Source organism: Heptranchias perlo, unplaced genomic scaffold, assembly GCF_035084215.1.
Source record: "Heptranchias perlo isolate sHepPer1 unplaced genomic scaffold, sHepPer1.hap1 HAP1_SCAFFOLD_390, whole genome shotgun sequence".
In the NCBI taxonomy this organism is placed as follows: domain Eukaryota; kingdom Metazoa; phylum Chordata; class Chondrichthyes; order Hexanchiformes; family Hexanchidae; genus Heptranchias; species Heptranchias perlo.
This window is the reverse complement of record NW_027139402.1, coordinates 21,680-35,669: the sequence shown is the minus strand read 5'-3', so window position 1 is coordinate 35,669 and position 13,990 is coordinate 21,680. Positions and strand designations below refer to the sequence as shown.

At 45.2% G+C, this 13,990-nt stretch overlaps 1 non-coding gene across 1 annotated transcript; it reads right to left on the bottom strand.

The window, feature by feature from the left end:
* Positions 1-12,593: 12,593 nt before the first annotated feature.
* trnay-gua (transfer RNA tyrosine (anticodon GUA)) lies at positions 12,594-12,687 on the bottom strand. The gene is made up of 2 exons: positions 12,651-12,687; positions 12,594-12,629 (listed from the first exon to the last, which is right to left on the bottom strand). It is a non-coding gene; the product is annotated as a tRNA-Tyr (tRNA).
* Between the last annotated feature and the right edge of the window lie 1,303 nt (positions 12,688-13,990).

The window sequence follows — 13,990 nt, the reverse complement described above, 5'->3', positions numbered from 1 at the left end:
TCCACTGGTTCTCCCTTATCTACCCTGCTATTTAAACCCTCAAAACCTCTAATAGAGTTGTCAAACACGATTTCCCTTTCATAAAACGAGTTGCATGTGCCTATCTATATTATGATTTTCTAAGTGCCCTGTTACCACGTCCCTAGTAATAGATTCGAGCATTTTCCCTGCTACTATTGTCAGGCTAAATGGCCTGTAGTTCCCTGTTTTCTCTCTCCCTCCTTTCTTGAATAGAGGGGTTACATTTGGTACCTTCCAATCCATGGGGACCTTTCTAGAATCATGGGAACTCTGGAAGATAAAACCAATGCATCCACTGTCTCTGCAGCCACCTCTTTTAAAACCCTAGGATGTAGGCCATCAGGGCCAATGAATTTGTCAGCTTTTAGTCCCATTAATTTCTCCAGTACTGTTTCTTTACTAATCTTAATTGCTTTAGGTTCCTCACTCTCATTAGAAACTTGGTTCCCCAATAGTTCTGGTATGATTTTTGTGTCTTCTACTATGACGACAGATACAAAATACTTGTTAAACGTCTCTGTCATTTCCTTATTCTCCATTATTAATTCTCCTGTCTCTGTCTCCAAGGACCCATGTTTACTTTTACTAATCTCTTCCTTTATACATACTTGTGGAAGCTCTTACAATCCATTTTGATATTTTCTGCCAGTTTACCCTCATTCTTTTTTCACCCATTTTATCAATTTCTTGGTCATCCTTTGCTGATTTCTAAAACCCTCCTGATCCACAGCTTACGACTATTTTTGGCAACATTGTAAGCCTCTTTGAAACTAATCCTGTCATTAATTTCTCCAGTTCACCAAGGTTGCACCACTTTTCCGGTGGAGTTTTTAACCCTCAAGCGAATGTAATTTTGTTGAGGAATTATGAATTATTTCTTTAAATGTTCGCCATTGCTTATCTATTATCATATTTTTAATCTAATTTCCCAAACTACCTTAGCCAACTCACCCCTCATAACTACGTTATTGGTTTTTAGACTTAAGACCCTAATTTCGGACTTAACGACATAACTCTCAAACTCAATATGAAATTCTGCCATATTATGATCATTCTTCCCCAGAGGATCATCTACTACAAGATTACCAATTAACCCTGTTTCATTACACAATACTAGATCTAAAATAGCCTGTTCACTTGTTGGTTCCTCGACATATTGAGATAGAAAACTGGCTCAAATGCAATCCATGAATATCAAACAGCTTATCTTGAGTTGCTCACATGATGTCAGCACGATGGGATGATATATGACTAGAAGACACGGCCAGATCTGCCAGGTGAATTAGATGTTTGCTGCTAACATGGAGAATTATTGAAACCAAGACTTCCCTGCAAAGCAGGGAGTTGGAAAGAAAGATGCTGGGCATTGAGAGGCGAAGGATTTTGTTGATAGCAGGATGAATAGACAAAAGGATCTCAACTCCCTGCTTATTTTCTATACTGATAAATATAGACAGAAATCTCATCTCCGTGTTTCTTTCAGATAACGAATGTCTTCATGCTCAAGAGATCACTGATCCAAGCCAATTATCTCCTCTCGCACTCTCCTTCCAATCTTGCACACGTTGCTTAGCTTTGAAATTGTTCATTTTTTCACACTGGGATTCAATTTGAAGAAACGATGCTGTGATCAGCTGGTGTTGTTCAGGAAATGGAGTACAAGAAGATACATAAAAGGCCAATGATAACAGTGACTGTTCGGACACTGTGAGCTGCAGTTAAAAGTCGGCAACATTTAAAGTGTCAGGCAGCAGATCTTTTCCAAATCATGTCAGAAATTACAAGAAAACTTCATGCAGACTTTGATGAGCGGCACGACTTTCGAACAGGAGGCATTTTTCAGAAGGCAAGAAAGTGCATTGTGTATTGCTCTTCTGGGTTGTAAAATTGAAGAATGATGGGCTGCTGGCTGTTCAGGCAGGAGCGGTGAAATTGCTCATGTTGATCAGGAGCGAGCTTTGTGCTCAGTCGGGGGAATTTGGTTGGTGATATTTTGAACAACACCAGGAAAGTCAAGTTCCCTGATCGGGGATCAAACATGGTGCTGCGGCGGTGAGAGCCCCGAATCCTCAGCACTGGACCACCAGCGAATCTGCTGCAATTTTCATTCAAGCAAACAGACCAACGCTGCCTTTCCGACTTGTCCCTTTGAAACTCACGTCACTTTCGCCCCAGACAAGTTGCTCGCACAAAATGGAATTTACTGTTTGAACATGAAAGACTTGTTCAGACAATGACAGCACCAAGTGCGGGTCGGCAGGTACATGAAATGGACAGTGAGGGGAAATATTACCACAAGCTGCTGGTGGAACTGTTTCCATTTCCAAAACACACGCACCGAATCAGTGCAGCTCCTGGGAAAGGTGCAAGGCAACTCAGGACTGTCATGTCTCACTTGAAGCAATTGACACACACAAGATTCTGCCATCACGAGCCATCTCCTTCTGTTTCTGTCATTACTTTATCTCCAGCTTCCTCTGCTCCTCCAGATGCCGGTGAATTAGATGTTCAAAGCAAATACTGCGACTTAACGAGAAAAAATACCTTAACTGGAAAGCAGGAGAGGGGAAGATGGATGCTGGGTATTGAGAGACGATGGATTTTGCAGATACCACGATAAATAGACACAACGACCTCATCTCCCTGCTTCTTCGGATACTGAATATCTTCATGCTCAAGAGATGTTCTCACTGCCCCAGGCCCATTTTCTCCAGTCGCATCTCCCACCAATCTTGCATAAGTTGCTTCACTCTGAAATTGTGCATTTTTTTCACACTGGGATTTAATTTGAAGAAAACATTGCTGTGATCAGCTTGTGTTGTTAAGGAGACGGAGCACAAGAAGATACATAAAAGGCCAATGTTAACAGTAACTGTTCAGACACTGTGAGCTACAGTTAAAGATCGGTAAGATTTAAAGTGTCAGGCAGCAGATCTTCTCCAAATCATGACACAAATGGCAAGAAAATGTAACGCGGACTTTGATCAATGTCACGACTTTCAAATAGCAGACATTTTATACACAAGGCAAGAAAGATTTACAAGGGTGTTGCCTGGACTGTAGAATTTTAGCTAAGAGGAAAGATTGGATAGGTTGGGGATGTTTTCTTTGGAACAGAGGAGACTGAAGGCAGATTTAATTGAGGTGAACAAAATTATGAGGGGGCCAAGATTGTGTGGATTGGAAGGACCCACTTCTCTTAGCAGAGAGGTTAATAACCAGGGACATAGATTTAAAGTGATTGGTAGAAGGATTAGTGGGGAGTTGAGGAGAAATTCTTTCACCCAAGGGTTGTGGGGGACTGGAACTCACTGCCTGAAAGGGTGATAGAGGCAGATACCCTCATCGCATTTAAAGAGTACGTGGGTATGTACTTGAAGTGCCGTGACCTACAAGGCTACAGACCAAGAGCTGGAAAGTGGGATTAAGCTGGATAGCTCTTTTTCGGCCGGCACGGACATGTTGGGCCGAATGGCCTCTTTCTGTGCTATAAATTTCTTTGATTCTATGATTCTATTTAACAGTAAGCAGGATGGTTTAGGGGTCATGAGAGCGCTACTGAAGAAAAATAACTGCTGGGAACCAAGCAATGTGTTCTTGTAAACCACAGATTAGGGAAGTTCCAGCTCCAGTGACAGAGATGGATCACAACAGGGTATAAAAGTGAGGGGATACTGATGTAAGGGACAGTCGGGACTGGAGACACCGGAGATCAAGCTCAGGGCGCCTGAGGTTCCATCCAGTGGGATCATCTCGTGTATACGGAGGACTTGCATGTTTACTCTGGTGGAGGAAAAAGAATTTGCTCATATATTTCTTAATAAGGTATTAAAGTTGCTGACCCTCAGACTTGTTAATTAATAAGAAAATCTGTGCACGTCACAATGAAGTCACTGACTCCTCTTCACAGTTCCCCACGCTGCCAATTTTGGCGTCATCTGGAGATTTTCACCTTGTGTCCCACATACCCAAGCTGAGATCATTCTCGATATTGAGAAGAGCAATGGTCCCAACACTGACACTGGGGGACACCACTGTTTACATCCCTCCAGTCTGAAGAACATCCATTAACCACAACTCTCTGTTTTCTGCCCTTCACACAAATTCCACCCACACTGCCCCATTCATTTTAATAGTCTCCTGTCCGGCAGCTTGTCAAACACCTTTTCACAATCCATCTACACAACATCCATTACATTCCCTTTATCAGTAGACTTGAGATATCTCAAATAATCCATGTTGGCTGTTCTTAATTCATGTGTTTTTCTAACAAATGTTGAAATGTTTGCTCCACCTCATCTGGTTTCATCTGTTTCAAGCCACAACAGAAAGGTCGAGTTTTCTCCTGGAGCGAAAGATGCTTCAGACAACGAGGGACTTCTGGGCTTAGACCCGCCCTTTCAGTGCCGCAACTCCCGCCCCTCATACACCCTGATTGGTTGCAGGACCAGCTGTCCGCTCATCTCTCCAGTCAATTTACCAAAAGGCCATCAGAGAAAGGAGCAGGAGGAGGCCATTCGGCCCCTCGAGCCTGATCCACCATTTAATGAGATCATGGCTGATCTAATTTTTAGATTAATTCGACTTTCACGCCCTTTCCCCATATCCTTTGACTCCTTTGCTGATTAAAAATTTGTCTAACTCAGCCTTGAATGTATTCAATGAATCAGCCTCCACAGCTTTATGTGGTAAAGCATTCCAAAGATTTACGACCCTCTGGAAGAAGAAATTCCTCCTCATTTCCGTCTTAAACGGGCGACCCCTTATTCTGAGACTATACCCCCTAGTTTTAGATTCCCCCATGAGGGGTAACATCCTCTCAGCATCAACCCTGTCGAGTCCCCTCAGAATCTTGTATGTTTCAATAAGATCTCTTCTCATTCTTCTAAACTCCAATGAGTATAGACCCAACCTGTTCAATCTTTCCTCATAAGACAACACTTCCATGCCCGGAATCAACCTAATGAACCTTCTCTGAACTGCCTCCAAAGCAAGTATGCCCTTCCTTAAATAAGGTCACCAGAACTGTACGCAGTACTCCAGATGTGGTCTCACCAGCACCCTGTAGAGTTGTCGCATGACTTCCCTGCTTTTATACTCCATCCTCCTAGAAATAAAGGCCAATATTCCGTTTGCCTTCCGGATTACCTGCTGCACTTGTATGTTGACTTTTTATGTTTCATGTACGAGGACACCCAGATCCCTCTGTACCGCAGCGTTTTGTAGTATTTCTCCATTCAAATAATATTTTGCTGTTTTATTTTTCCTCCAAAGTGGATGACTTCACATTTTCCCACATTATATTCCATTTACCAAATTTTTGCCCATCTGCTTAACGTGTCAATATCTCTTGACAGACACTTTGTATCCTTATCGCAATTTGCTTTTCCACCAATCTTTGTATCATCAACAAATTTGGCCACAAGACACTCTGTTCCTTTATCCAAGCCATTAATATATATTGTAAATAGTTGAGGCCCCAGCACTGATCTCTGCGGCACCCCACCGATAAAAGGAAATTCCTATCAATTCCTGCTGCTCCTATTGGTCCGGATATCTCCTTAATCACCAGGGCGGGGTGAATAGTGAAACTGACGGTCCTGAGGTGCAGTTGGAAAATAAACATTAATTGAACCCGTCAGTTGCAACAATTAATAAAACGAAATTAATAAAAGTAACCGAAAAAAATATTTTCTGGAGTTCACCAATGTGGGGCGGGGGCTTCGACGCTGTGTGTTTGTGCCGGTTGAAATGGCACGAAGGGCTGGGCTTTCAGTTTATTTTATTATCCTTGGTCCAAACGCGCTCTTCCTGCTTCAAATGTCTTTGTTTTTCGGTCTGATATTAAGGATCATCAATGGCGGCTGCATCACCCAGCATGCAGCGCGGTTCAGATTGTGCCCTATCTGAATCAGTGGAGCCCAGTGCGCAGGCGCAGTAGTGACTCTCTTCCGGTCAGTGTGTCCTGAGCATGCGCGGCCAGTCGAGGCTGCGGGAGGAGCGCGTTCGGTGCAGGTTAGAGGATCGGAGCAAGAGGCTCAATAAACCCCGGGGCCCGGGTCCGGGCTCAGGCCCAGGCTCAGGCTTTACAAACCCCGAGTGCGGCCCCAGACCCGAATATAAAACAGTGAACATTATCCCCCCCTCACTACCCGCCGGGAAATGAAGGGGAAATGGGGATCGGTCAGGGAGCGTCTGTAAATGAAGGAGAAATGGGGAACGGTCGGGGAGCGTCTGTAAATGAAGGAAAAATGGTGATCGGTCAGGGAGCGTCTGTAAATGAAGGAGAAATGGTGATTGGTCAGGGAGCGTCTGTAAATGAAGGAGAATTGGTGATCGGTCAGGGAGCGTCTGTAAATGAAGGAGAAATGGTGATCGGTCAGGGAGCGTCTGTAAATGAAGGAGAAATGGTGATTGTTCAGGGAGCGTCTGTAAATGAAGGAGAATTGGTGATCGGTCAGGGAGCGTCTGTAAATGAAGGAGAAATGGTGATCGGTCAGGGAGCTTCTGTCAATGAAGGAGAAATGGTGATCGGTCGGGGAGCGTCTGTAAATGAAGGAGAAGTGGTGATCGGTCGCGGAGCGTCTGTGAATGACGGAGAAATGGTGATCGGTCAGGGAACGTCTGTAAATGAAGGAGAAATGGTGATCGGTCAGGGAGCGTCTGTAAATGAAGGAGAAATGGTGATCGGTCGGGTAGCGTCTGGAAATGAAGGAGAAGTGGTGATCGGTCGGGGAGCGTCTGTGAATGAAGGAGAAATGGTGATCGGTCAGGGAACGTCTGTAAATGAAGGAGAAATGGTGATCGGTCAGGGAGCGTCTGTAAATGAAGGAGAAATGGTGATCGGTCGGGGAGCGTCTGGAAATGAAGGAGAAATGGTGATCGGTCAGGGAGCTTCTGTAAATGAAGGAGAATTGGTGATCTCTGTATCTTCAGTCATCCAGGGAGCTCCAGCTTTGGATGCGGTTCCTTTCCTCCTCGTGGGAATCTGTCCACTCCGTCCCCGAACCAACTCCTCCTTGAAGGCCTCCCATTGTTCAATTACTGTTCTGCCTGCCAATTTTTGATTCCAATCCACACGGACAAGATCCCTTTTTAACTCACTGGAATTAGCCCTCCTCCAGTTCAGAATTTTCACATTTGACTGTCCCCTGTCCTTTTCCATAACTGTTCTAAACCGAATGAGATTATGATCACTGCTGCCCCATTGAAACATGCTCCACCTGCCCCACTTCATTCTCCACACTGAGCCCACTGCTGTATTCACACTTTCTCACACTCACTCTCTCACACTCACTTCCTCACACTCACTCTCACATTCCTCTCTCACACTCACTCTCTCACACTCTCTCACACTCACTCTCACATTCCTCTCTCACCCTTTCACTCATGGTTTTGGGCCACTGAAAGATGATGCGATGGGTTTGGATTTCAGCACAGGGAGGAGGGAGAGTGTGTGGGACAGGGATTTACAGCTTTGAGGAATGAGAGAGGAAATAATGTTCCATAGAAAGTAGAGTTATCTGATCTGAATTTCTATCCTGTAATTACAGTGATAACTTTTATAAACCCCTTTTACGGGGAGGATTTGCAGAGGGAAACTCAAACCAAAGATCACATCAAGATCTGACAGAGTCACTTGATTCATCAGGACCTGAATATCATCGGCCTTTGAATGTGGAAGGAGAAACGTTTGTCTGTTCTGTCTCTGGGAGAAGATTTCAAACATCAGTGTGAGTGGAAAAGCACCGAGACACACACACCCGAGTGAGAGTGTTCCAGTGCACTGACTGTGGAAAGAGCTTTAACCAGTTACACAGCCAGAAAAAACATCGCACCGTTCACAGCGGGGAGAAACCATACACGTGTTCTGTGTGTGGACGAGGCTTCAACTGATCGTCCAACCTGGAGAGACACAAGGACACCCGGACCATGGAGAAACCGTGGAAATGTGGGGACTGTGGGAAGGGATTCAATTACCCTTCAGAGCTGGAAACTCATCGACGCCGTCACACTGGGGAGAGGCCGTTCACCTGCTCCGTGTGTGGGAAGGGATTCTCTCAGTCATCCACCCTGCTGACACACCAGCGAGTTCACACTGATGAGAGACCTTTGAAATGTTCTGACTGTGGGAAGAGCTTTAAAAGCAAAAGGAATCTGCTGACACTCCAACGCTCCCACACTGGGGAGAGGCCGTTCACCTGCTCCGTGTGTGGGAAGAGATTCACTCGGTCATCACACTTTCTGTCACACCAGCAAGTTCACACTGATAAGAGACCTTTAAATGTTCTGACTGTGGGAAGAGATTTAAAATCAGAAACGAACTGCTGAGACATCGACGCACTCACACTGGGGAGAGACTTTTCACCTGCTCCGTGTGTGGGAAGAGATTCACTCGATCATCCCACCTTCTGAAACATTAACTTGTTGACACTATTGAGTGACCTTTTCATGCAGTGACTGTGAGAAGAGCTTAAAAGCAGAAATGAACTGCTGACACATCAACGCATGCCCATTGGTTGAGAGACTGTTCACCTGCTCCGTGTGTGGGAAGGGATTCACTCAGTCATCACATGTGCTGAGACACCAGCGAGTTCACATATGACTGCAGGGGTTGGATTCTGCTGTTAATCCCATCCAGGACTGAACCATGTTCATTCTGACAGTTGGGGTTTGTTTCTCCTGATGTTAATAACCCCTAAAACTGGGCTGGAGTTTAATATTCTGGATATCTGTTAAATAAATCGGCTTTGTTTTAAACACCTTGTTGTAGATTTTGGTCTTTCCCACCTGAGTGTTTAGCATCACCTGACTGGAGCTCAGAAAGGACAATCTGGGGGGAGGATCGTCCGGTGGGAACAGAACTTCAGCCTGGACACAGTCCTTCAGGGCCACACTGAGAGGGGCAAACGGCACTTTGGTCTTTCTCGTCTCTCTTCACTGACAGCAAAGTCACTGTGCGGCGTCCAGTTTAAAAATGACCGTGGTAATTATTCTATGAAGATTTAACCTGTTTGTGTGACAGTCCTGAGTCTACCATTTAAGGCAGGCATTAACTCATTTAAAATAAACCCATTTAAAATAAATGGGTTAAAGTCTGCATCAAAATAGCAGAGGGAGGAGTTCCCAGGAGCCTGTTAACTGCTGGTACAATTATACAACAGTCATTCGATCTCCAGATAAAGAAGGACCTGCAGTGTGTTTCCAGAATTCCCGGTTTTATTGATGTGTGCGTGTTAGACACCAGGATCACTAAAAATGCACGATCCGGACCATCCACAGGGTGGGGGCGATCCCGACAGTTACTCTGGGATCACTCCCACTGCGGAACTCCACCACTGACCCTGCTGAAGGTTGCAGGCTCAGGGAGTGGGGCCTCCAGGAGTGGACTGTAAGATAGCTGACAAAGATATGCTGAGGTACCAGAGGAATCCTTACTAAGGAACCGTCTGGGGTTTTACCTGTCAGTGTGGGTCTAGCGGTGAATGATTCCTGACTCCCCGAACTGTCTTACATTTAACCCAGATCGGATCAGGATGAATTCAGTTTACAGGAGAATTGGGTCAAATATCACCCACAATCGAGGGAGACAAAAGCAGCCATGAGAGAAGCTCAGAGATCTTTGGAAAAGAAGATGGTGCCCAATTCTGAGAATAATAGCAAATGTCTTTCCAGCTACGTCAGGAGTCAGAAGACCATTAAAGATGCTTTAGGGCCACTGAAAGACGGTTCAGGACAGATTCCCGGGCTATGGCAGAGCTGTTGAATGACTATTTCTCATCAGTCTACACTCCTGTGGATGAGGCTCAGATTCCAGCTGTGGGATCTGCTGTCAACAATAACATCATAAATATTAAAATAGAATGGGATGTCACTTTGGATAAAATATGAACTCTCAAGATGCGTTGTTCTCCAGGTCCAGATGATATCCACCCCCGGGTGTTTAAAGAGATGGGACGGGTGCTCTGTGAGCCCCTTGCCTGTATCTTCAACAGCTCAATAGAGTCAGGGATTGTCCCCTGAGATTGGAAGGGAGCTCACGTAGTTCCCATTTTCATTAAAGGGGACAAATCAGAGCCGGGGATCTGAGGGAAGATGCTTGAAGGGATCCTAAGAGATGCTGTTTATGATCACGGGGAAAGAGAAGGGGCCATTAGAGATACTCAACACGGCTTCTGGGAAAGAAAATGGTGTCTTACAAACTTGCTTGAGTTTTTTGAAGAAGTTGCTGGGTTAGTGGATGAGGGTAATCCGGTTCACATTGTCTGTCTCAGGGATGTCAAACTCATTTCCTATGGTGAACCTGACCCGATATCCTGGCACTTGGCCTGGGCCACATTCAGCAAAAGTTATTAAACTCGAAATAGATGAAGATGAACTTTATTGGTATTTACTTACATTTAGATTTTATTTACAGCTACTGCTGCTCCCGATACCTGGCACCTCTGAGCTTGAACTATTGCACCAACATTTAGAGTAAATGACTGGGCTGAGGCCTGTCTTGGATAAAAACATGAGGACCACTTGTCATTACAGAACTGTGTGCCCCAAACACTAACCGTGGAAGTGAATTCCACAGACTGCCTACTCCCTATGTAAAGAAGTTTTCCACACCGTCTGAGGAAGGGGAAAGCCCCCGAAAGCTTGTGGGATTAAAAATAAAATCGTTGGACTATAACTTGGTGTTGCAAAATTGTTTACAATTGTTAACCCCAGTCCATCACCGGCATCTCCACATTATATCAAGGAAAGCAGTGGTCCCAGCACCGACCCCTGGGGAACACCACTGTACACCTCCCTCCATTCCGAAAAACAACCGTTCACCACTACACTCTGTTTCCTGTTATTTAGCCAATTCTGTATCCATGCTGCTGCTGCCCCTTTTATTCCATGGGCTTCAATCTTGATGACAAACACATTTTGCGGCACTTTATCTGATGCCTTTTCGAAGTCCATACACACCACATTAACTGCATTGCCCTCATCTACTCTCTGTTACCTCATCAAAAAACTGTATCAAGTTAATTAAACACGATTTGCCTTTAACAAATCCGTGCTGGCTTTCCCTAATCCCTGTCCAAGTGACTGCTAATTCTGTCCTGGATTATCTTTGCTAGAACTTTCTCCACTACTGAGGTTAAACTGACTGGTCAGTAGTTGCTGGATTTTTTCTTTCACCCTTTCTTGAACAGGGGTGTAACATTTGCAATTCTCCAGTCCTCTGGCATCACCCCCATATCTAAGGATGTTTGGAGGTTTTTTGCCAGTACCTCTGCAATTTCCACCGTTACTTCCCTCAGCAACCGAGGATGCATCCCATCCGGACCAGATGACGAATCTACTTTAAGTACAGCCAGCCTTTCCAGTACCTCCTGTTTATAAATTTTGAACCAATCCAGTGTCTCGACAACATCTTCCTTTACTGACACTCTGGCAGCGTCTTCTTCCTTGGGAAAGACAGATCCAATGTATTTATTTAGTACCTCCGCCATGCCCACTGCCTCCCACTGCTACTAATTCGTTATAATCTGGGCCAGTGGTGCAATGGATAACGCATTAGGTTCGATTCCTACCTGGCTTGGATTTTTTAATGCAAAATTTTATGGCCTTCAATACCTTGCAAGCTGTCCGACTTGGTGGTGCTGCCTGGCTCCATACCTGGTAAGTGCCTTCTCAGTGCAGCAAGCAGTGCATCAGTGTCATAATCTGAAGGTCCTGAATTCAATCTTCAGAGAAGGTATCAAGGATTACGAAGCTTTTTTTCCATCTCTCACCTCATCTTTCCATCTTTGCTGCATTGCAAAATCAAGAACTTTTGCTTACTGCAGCACATCAAAAGATTTGCTGCCCCTTGATCTCTCTGTACCCAAACACACAGTGAAGTTTAGGAAGTCCATGGGCGATGGACTCACTGACAACACTCTTGTTTCTGTATAATTGCCCCAAGACAAACGGTGAGTGGAGAATATAATCAACGATCCCGCTACTTCTCACAGGCCAAGTGAGCGCTCCACCAGTTGAGCTAATTCCTCGTTTGCTGTTTGTAAATCGCCCCTCACAGTTCCTGCCTCACACTCGCCTTCAAGCTGCTCCAAGACCAGCAGAGAAATCTTGCCTTGGGTTGCCGCTCCCTGAATATATTAAATACTTTGCTCCAATCGGCGGTATCGAGCATCAGCAAGTGAGGAACAGCAGAACGGGAAGCCACAGTAATCATGAATGATGCTGAGAAGAGCCCGAGCCTTCGGAAGGAAGACGAGGTCACCGGAAAGCAACAGCCGCCCGAGCTCGAGGAGCAGCGAGAGCCCTGACTGACTGACTGATCGAAGACCATTTTGCCTGAAATTGAGGGCGATTTGAAGTGTTGCTGCTCAAAGGCACTCCCTGCTGGTGAGCAGAGGGAAATGCTCGAGTGAAACAGCCGTGCTCAGGCAGACAGAGAAAGCTTTCAGGTTTTGGAAAGGAAAAGAGGTGTCTTGTGCCTGAGTGGCAACATGTTAATCTGTGAGCTGCCTGCAAAGTTCAGAGAGTGACCTTGAGGTAATTGCTGCTTATTCCAAAATCACACTCACTCCTTCGAGCCGGAATTGAACCAGCGACCTAAGGATGACTTTATTTTGTTTTATTCACTACAGTCCTCCGCTCTACCAGCTGAGCTATCGAAGGGAAGTGATAAACAGTGCTGTCTTTGGTGATTGTTCACCGTGCGCCTGTTGACACGTTCAGACTCGTGGAGTCCGGTGCTGATCGAAGACTTCTTTTGCCTGAAAGCGAGAGCTGAGTGTTTTGAAGTGTTGCTGCTCAAAAGCGCTCCCTGCTGGTGAGCAGAGGCAGAGCAGCCTTGTTTGGGCAGACACAGAAAGTTTTCAGGTTTGAGAAAGGAAAAGAGGCGTCCTGTGCCTTCATGGCAACATGTTAATCTGTGAGGTGCCTGTAAAGTTAAGAGAGCGACCTTGAACTAATTGCTGCTTATTGCAAAATCACGTGTTCTCCTTCGAGCAGGAATTGAACAAATGACGGAAGGATGACTTTGTTTTATTTTCTACGACAGTCTTGTCGCTCGACCAGCTGAGGTATCGAAGGGAAGTGGCAAAAATGTTTCACTTTGGAGATTGTTCACCGTGCACCTTTGACACACCCGGACTCGTGGATTCCAGTGCTCATGACTGAGGCTGACTCGGTACCTGCTCATACCGCAGTGCTGTGGGAGTGGGAGCTGCTCCGTGTTCTCCACAGCCTGGGCCAGTGACACAATGAATAATGGGACTGATTATTGATCTGGAGATTGTGGGTTCAAGTTTACGGAGGGTGTAAAGTGGAAGGCCGGGCCTGGAGAGCATTGGAATAGTCGAGTCTGGAGGTAAACAAAGGCACGGATGAGGGTTTCAGCAGCAGAACATCATTCTGGAAGTTGGGATTTGTTTCTGCTGATGTTAATAACCGCTATAACTGGGCTGAAATTCAATATTCTGGATCGATGTCAAATAAATCAACTTTGTTTCAAACAGAATGGGTCAATTACTTGATGAATTCAAGATCAGAGACTAATTGATATCCTCATTACCGATTATTTTGCCTTTTCTCCTTTCTCAGTGTGGATTATTTCAGTTCTCATACCTTCAATTACTCTCATGGCCAAGTCCCAGCTCCCCGGTCCTTCCCGAGTGCCTCTCCCAGCCTTGGGATCCAGGGAAGGTATCAGTAATGTACCCGGGATCACTAAACACAAAACCCAGTCTGTGAATCACTTTCAGCTACTGGACTTATCGTGTGTCCCACAGCATCTCTCTCACCTTCGATGTGTGAATAGAGCATCAGGCCTGGGAATCTCGTCTTCAATTTAAATACACTCAGCAAATGTATTTAACAAAATACAAACAAGTAAACACATCACGGCCCAATAATCCAGCACTAAATTCAAAGGAGTAAGTCTGTTATCAAACTCCTTGAGTGGACAGAATAAAGAAAA